The sequence below is a fragment of the Schistocerca serialis genome, chromosome 7 (assembly GCF_023864345.2).
Source record: "Schistocerca serialis cubense isolate TAMUIC-IGC-003099 chromosome 7, iqSchSeri2.2, whole genome shotgun sequence".
Taxonomy (NCBI): domain Eukaryota; kingdom Metazoa; phylum Arthropoda; class Insecta; order Orthoptera; family Acrididae; genus Schistocerca; species Schistocerca serialis.
The window spans coordinates 597729988-597737781 of NC_064644.1; positions in this window are offsets into that span (position 1 = coordinate 597729988).

The window sequence follows — 7794 nt, forward strand, 5'->3', positions numbered from 1 at the left end:
TTAGAGCAAGTTGCCATACTCTGCACCATGTTGAAATCTTATCAAGATCTGACTGAATATTTATGCAGCTTCTCTCAGATATTACTTCATTATAGGTAACTGCATCATCTGCAGAAAGCCTGATTTTACTATTAATATTGTCATCAAGGTCATGAATATACAATTTGAACAGCAAGGGTCCCAACACACTTCCCTGGGCCACACCTGCAGTTACTTCTACATCCAACAATGACTCTCCAACCAAGATAACATGCTCTGTCCTCCCTACCAAACAATCCTCAATCCAGTCACAAATTTCACTTGATACCCCATATGATTGTACTTTTGACAATAAGCATAGGTTTGAGTCCTCCCTCGGGCATGGGTGTGTGTGTTGTCCATAGCGTAAGTTAGTTTAAGTTAGATTAAGTGGTGTGTAGGCTTAGGGACCGATGACCTCAGTAGTTTGGTCCTATAAGACCTTACTACAAATTAAAAAAAAATTTAAATGAAAGATATTGGACTGTAGTTTTGTGGATCACTTCTACTACCCTTCTTGTAGATGGGTGTGACCTGTGCCTTTGTCCAATAACTAGACACAGTTTTTTGTTTGAGGGATATATGATAGATTATAGAGGTAACTGAGGCTAACTCAGCCACAAATTCTGTATTGGGCCCTGGAGATTTGTTCAATTTTAACAATTTTATCTGTTTCTCAACACCACTGACACTAATACTTACTTCATTCATTTTTTCAGTGATATAAGGATTAAATTGGTGCAGTTCACCTGGGTTTTCCTTTGTAAAGGAACATTTGAAAATGGAGTTAAGAATTTCACCTTTTGCTTTGCTACCCTCAATTACAGTTCCTGCCTCATTTGCTAGGGACTGGACACTAACTTTGGTGCCACTAACAGCCTTTACATATGACCAGAATTTCTTTGGGTTCTGTGAAAGATCACTTGACAATATTCTGCTACAGTACTCATTGAAGGCATCACGCATCGCTCTCTTGACAGCCAAATGTGTTTCATTCAGCATTTCTCTATATATAGCACTATGATTTGTTTTACATCTATTATGCAGTAATCTCTGCTTCTCTAGAAGTTTCTTTACAGTGACACCATGAAGGTTCCCTCCCATTATGAACTGTTCTATTGGTGACATGTCTATCCACTGCATGGTCGATCATTATTTTAAACATGAGCCATAGTTCCTGTATCTGCTCCTGCCCTGTGCTGAAAGTTTCAAGTTCATTACTGAGATATGACATTACTCATTTTTTATCAAGTTTACTGAACATATATATCTTTCTGCTTCTCTTAGTTGCCCTTTGTACTTTGGTAATCATTGTTGCCACAACAACATCATGTTCACTGATACCAGTTTAGATGTGGACATCCTCAAAGAGGTCAGGTCTATTTGTTGCCATTAGATCCAATTTATTCCAATCATGAGTAGGGTTCTTAACTATCTGTTCCAGGTAGTTTTCAGAGAAGGCATTTAGTAGAGTTTCACATGATGTGTTATCAGCCCACCATTAGCAAAACTGTAATTTTCCCAGTTAATTGTTGGATGACTAAAGTCTCACCAATCATTACAGTATGATTGGGGAACTTATGCACATGTGAACTGAGGTTTTCTCTGAAGTTTTCAGTTATACCGGGAGATGAGTCTGGTGCACAATAGAAGGATCCACTTTACACTTTATGCACACCGCTGATACCGAGTCTTGCCCAAACATCTCACATGCGGCTTCAATTTCTATCTCAGTGGGTTTGAGCTTTTTGTCTATTGCAACAAATACATCTCCTCCATTTCCCATTTGCCTATCCTTTTGATATACACTTAAATTTTCCTCAAAAATCTCACTGCTATCAATTTCAGATTTCAACCAGTTTTCTGTACCTAATATTAAGTGAACCTCACTGCTTTCCACGAGTGCTTCAAATTCTGGCACTTTATTGCGAAGTCTTTGGCAGTTTACCAGTTGGATTTTAATACTCTCACCTATGGGAGGCATTTCTTTTGATCTTACACTGGTACTTCCAGGTTTCCTACAGCTATTATCTGGATTGGATGTGGAGTTGCCTAATCTAAAAACTCTTGTGTGCACCCCAGAGTCAGTCAGCTACTTGAGTAGCAGCCTCTGAGGTGAAGAGTACATGTGACCTATGTAGGGGGACCCTACAGCTCTCACAAGTCCAGGAAGTCACAGCCTAGCTTGTCGCAGAACTTTCAGAGTCTCTGGTTCAGTCCTTCCATCAACTCAGAACCAAAGGGCCACAATCATTTCTGGGGACAATGCAGCAAATTTGTTGAAATTTCACACACAAGGCTGGTCTTCTCAACCTTCTCTGCCAGTTGCTGGAATGACCCAAGAATGACTTCAGAGCCCAGATGACAGGCATCATTCGTTCCAACATGCGCCACAATCTACAGTTAGCTACACCCTGTTACCTCAGTGGTTGCTGGAATAGCCTCTTCAACATGTTAAATGAGGCCCCCAGGCATACTCAGTGAGTGCACCTGGTGTCCTTTGTTGTCTCTTGCTGCTATTTCCCTAAGGCCTACCATCATTCACCTTATGTTTGAACTGTCGAAGATTAATATACCCCTTCCCTTTTGCATTTGCCTCCTGACACTAGACAAAACAGGTTTTCCCACAAAAGGTGAAGTGAGTCCCACTGGGTCACTTTCAGTGAAAGACAGCATGTCAAACTTGTTGGTTAGGTGGATTGGTGACACATTCCCTGGTCCCCATCCACCATGTACAGGACATCTAGATCTACCATTCACACGCCACTCACAGGCAAGTGGACGAGTAATGAAAGATCCTGTACTTTCTGCAGAGGAGACAGGATCCACAGGAGAGCATAGTACTTGAGGTACCTCTGGTACACATATCACAGGTACATTACTCTAGGCAGCTCTACCAACACACCAGTTTGCAGCAGTGGTTAGCTGTTTGACAGTAGTCAGGGCAATTTCCAGCTGCTTGCAAACATCAACCAACTGATCCTGTTTTTGAGAACAGCATTCTCAGTGGGTCTGCATTTTGGCTGGTGCAATGTATTACAAGTCAGTGAACAAAGGACTTTAAATTAAACCTGCTGCTTATCTTTTAATCTGTAGAGCTAAAAAGTTGCTAATTCTCTATAAGAATTGAAGCAGATACACAGAACAAGATTTCTGTTAAGGCAACACAAAAACCTGTGCTAAAAATTACTAGTTTCCTATGTTGATTACAGTTGTTAGCATACTCAAAAGCCAAGGTAATTTGTGATAAATGCAGATAATATATAAGACTACTCCTCTTAAGGGAAAACTAGATGTAACACAAAAGTTAGTTAGAAAAACTTGCTACAGTAGCGAAATAACAAACACTGATTTGTTACAAATTGCTTGTAGATTGTACAAAGGACAATGGTAGCTTCCGAAAATTCTCAAAAATGCAGTTTTATTTTCGTTGATATACAATGAAATGCAGTGATGATGTGTACTTTGGCTTCTCTTCTCTTCTGTTCAGATTTTCCTACAGTCCATGTCTCATTGTCATACAATACTGTGCTGCAAACATGCATTCTCAGAAATTTCTTCCCCAAATTAAAACCATATTTGGTATCAGTAGACTTCTCTTGTCTAGGAATGCCCTTTTTGTCAGTGCTAGTGTGCTTTTCATGTCCTGCTTGCTCCATCTGTCATGGATGCTATTGCTACCTAGGTAGCACAGTTCCTAAACTTCATCTACTTCATGATCACCAACTGTGATATTAAGTTTCTCGCTGTTCTCATTTCTGCTACTTCTCATTACTTTCACATATCCTCAGTTTACTCTCAAACCATATGTTGTACTCATTAGATTGGTCATTCTATTCAACAGGTCCTTTTATTCTTCTTCACTTTCACTGAGGATAGCAATGTCATCAATGAATCTTAACACTGATCTCATTTCAACATGAATTTTAATCCCGCTCTTAAATCTTTCTTTTATTTCTGCCCTTGTTTCTTTGACATATAGATTGAACAGCAGGTATGAAAGACTACATCTCAGCCTTACATCCTTTTTAAACCATGCACTTTGTTCTTGGTCTTCCATTCTTATTGTTTCCTCTTGGTTCTTGTACATATTGTATATTACCCATCTTTCCCTATAGCTTACCCCTGTTTTTCTCAGTATGTCATTCATCTTGTACCATTTTACATAATTAAGCCCTTTTCCAAAGTCAACAAATCCTATGAACATGTCTCGATTTTTCTCCAATCTTGCTTCCATTATCGATCGTAATGTCAGGACTGCCTCTCTGGTACTTTTACCTTTCCTATAGTCAAACTGATTGTCATCTAACAAAACCTTGATTTTCTTTTCTATTCTTCTGTATATTTTTCTTGTCAGCAACTTCGGTGTATGAATTGTTTAGCTGATTGTGTAATAATTCTTGCACATCTCAGCTCTCGCTATCTTGGGAATTGCTTGGTTGATGTTTTTCGAAAAGTCTGATGGTATATCACCAGACTCATACATTCTGCACACCATTATAAATAATCGTTTTTTGCCATATCTCCCAATCATTTTGAAAATTCTTATGAAATTTTCTCTGTCCCATCTGCCTTACTTGTTTTTAAGTCTTCCAAAGCTCTTCTAAAGTCTAATGCAAGATCTCCTCCCTCTTCCCTATTAACTCCTGTTCCTTCTTCTGTCATGTCATGAGATAAGTCCTCCCCCTCATAGAGGCCCTCAATGTACTCTTTCCACATGTCCTCTCTCTCCTCTGCATTTGACAGTGGAATTCCCACTGCATTCATAATGTCCTTCTGACAATCATTTCTTTTTCAGTTTCTTCATTTTTTTATGTAGCAATTTCACCTTAGCTTCACTGCACTTTCTATTTATTTAATTCCTAAATGACTTGTGTTTCTGTATTCCTGAACTTCTCTGAACAGTTCCCTCCTTATACATCTATGATATTATCATCTTTCTACATAGCAATTTAGAGTTATTCGAGAAAAACTGTTTCAATCACGCTTATAACACAAGAAACAAAGACAATTTTATGCTTCCCACTCATCGCTAATACCTATATGCGCAGTCTCCTCAGTATATGGCAATGAAAATTCATAACAAGCTAAAAGGAAAGAATGTTTTGAGTATGAACCTAGAGACACTGAAAACAAAGTTATATGATATACTTGTCAAACGGTGCCACTACAGTGTTGAGGAGTTCATGAAGCATGAACTGAACATATGAGCAGGATAAATTTACATATAGTCTTGTGTGTAATTGTAGCTGTCCTTCACAAAAGGGAGGAAAGAAAAATAAAAGTTTATATTAATGTTAAAATTCATTGTACCAATTGGGCCTAAGTTGTGTTATCCATTTTTTGATGTGTCTCCTGTACACTAATCATATGATTAGAAATTCACTATTCACTATTCACATTTTGGTGCTTCCTTCTTTCATCAATCAGTTGAAGTATTTCTTCTGTCAGAGATGGTTTCTTTGCAGTCACCTTCCTTGTACCTATTTTTTTCTCTACAACTTCTATAATTGCTCTTTTTAGAGATGACCATTTCTCTTCAACTGAACTGCCTGCTGAGCTATTCTTTATATCAGTATCTATAACCTTAGAGAACTTCAAGCACATTTTTTCATTCCTTAGTACTTCCGTATCCCACTTCTTTGTGCATTCATTCTTACTGACTAGTCTCTTAAACTTTAACCTACTCTTCAGTATTGCCAAACTGTGGTTTGAGTCAATATCTGCCCCTGTGTATGCCTTACAATCCAATATTTGATTTCAGAATCTCTGCCTGGTTATAACATATCTAACTGAAATCTTCCTGCATCTCTGGCCTTTTCCGAGTGTATCTCCTCCTCTTGTGATTCGTGAACAAAGTATTCACTCTCACCATCTGAAATAGTCTTTCTCCTCTCTCATTACTAATACCAATTCAATACTATCACATAATCAATACTCTCCGATAACTCTTTCTTCTACTTCTTCCCCTATAACCACATTCAAATCCCCTATGACTTAGATTTTCATCTCCCTTTGTGTAATGAGTTTCACATTCAATATCCTCACATACTTCCTCTATCTCTTGATTTTCTGCTTGTGACATCAGCTTGTATACCTGAACTATTATTGTCAATGTTGGCTTGCTGTCAGTTCTGATGAGAATAACCCTTCCTCTGAACTGTTCACAGTAACTTACTCTCTGTCCTACTTACCTATTCATAATGAATCCTGCTCTCATTATAACATTTTCTGCTGCTGTGGATAGTATGCTGTACTCATCTGACCAGAAATACTTGTCTTCTTTCCATTACACTTAACTGACATCCACTAAATATAGCATGAAACTTAGCATTTCCCTATTCAAATGTTGTAACTCCCCTGCCACTTTCAAACTTCTGACATTCCACACCTTGACTCATAGAACATTATCCTTTCATCACTTATTCAATCTTTTTCTCATGGTCACCTCCTCCTTAGCAGTTCCCTCCCAGAGATCTGAATGGGCTACTAATTCGGAGTCTTTTGCCAATGGAGAGATCATGACACTTTTTCAATTATTGGCCACATGTCCTGTGGATACTTGTTGTATGTTTTTAGTGCAGTGGCTTACATTGCCTTCTTCATCTTCAGGCAATTGATCACTACTGATTCTTCTGCCTTTTAGGGGCATTCTCCCACCCCAAGGGCAAGAAAGTGCTCTGAACATCTGTCTGCTCTTCTGCCCTCTTTGACAAGGCTGTTGGCAGAATGAGGGTGACTTCTTATGATCGAAGTCTTTGGTCACCATTGCTGATGTATTTATTCAAAATTTAAGAAGTGGCAGTGTTTGAACCTGGGACTAAGGATGTTTTCATTACTAATCAAAGATGCTACCCCTAAATGATGGGTACATTAAGGATACTACTTCCAAAATGTCTAAGAAGTGCAAATGTGGCTTACAATTGACAATACAGTATGAATTTTGTACAGCATTCACACATATTCAGAAATAAACAATATATTGTCATGCACCACACACAATCAGTGAAAAATTGCAGAAAAGGACACAAACAGTAAAATATTAGCATATAGTATTTAGAGTGGCACCTATCTTTACATGAAGTCTCACACAAAGGAAAGGCTGGAAGTCAGCTTATATATGTACACAGATTTCAAAATGCATGGCTGTTTGTTTTATTTAGCTAGATTTGTGACGTATTCTATAATAGTTTTCCAAGGATTAACACTAGCATCAGTTCATCCCATTCAAAATAACAAAGTCCTAGAGCCACAATGAAGAATGTCATCTGTCTGAAGTGGCTCATTTATTGGTGTTCGTCTTATAACCATTCTGTTAAACTGCTCCTTCAATTCCCTTGTCATCTCATAAAATTGCAATGTAATCATCAATCCTCAAAAATTTTTATTTCTTCTCTTGAAACTTCAATTTCGTTTCCAGATTTCTCCTTAGTTTGTTTCACATCTTCCTCTGTGTACAAATTGAATGCCATTGGTGACAGGTTATAACCCTTTCCCACCCTCTTGTCAATCACTAATTCCCTGTCATGTCCTTCTACTCTAATAAATGCAATTTGGTTTCTGTAGAAGTTGTGACTAACCTTTTCATCCTGGTGTTTTATTCCAGCTATCTTCTGAATTTCAAGGTCAGCAGTTTCAGAAGATTCTTCTAATATAAGTCAAAGTATCAGTACGCCCCACTTGTTCTTACATTTTGACAGAATCCAAACTGATTATCTATGAGATCAACCTCTACCAGTGTTTTCATTCTTTTGTAAATAATTTGTGTCAGTATTT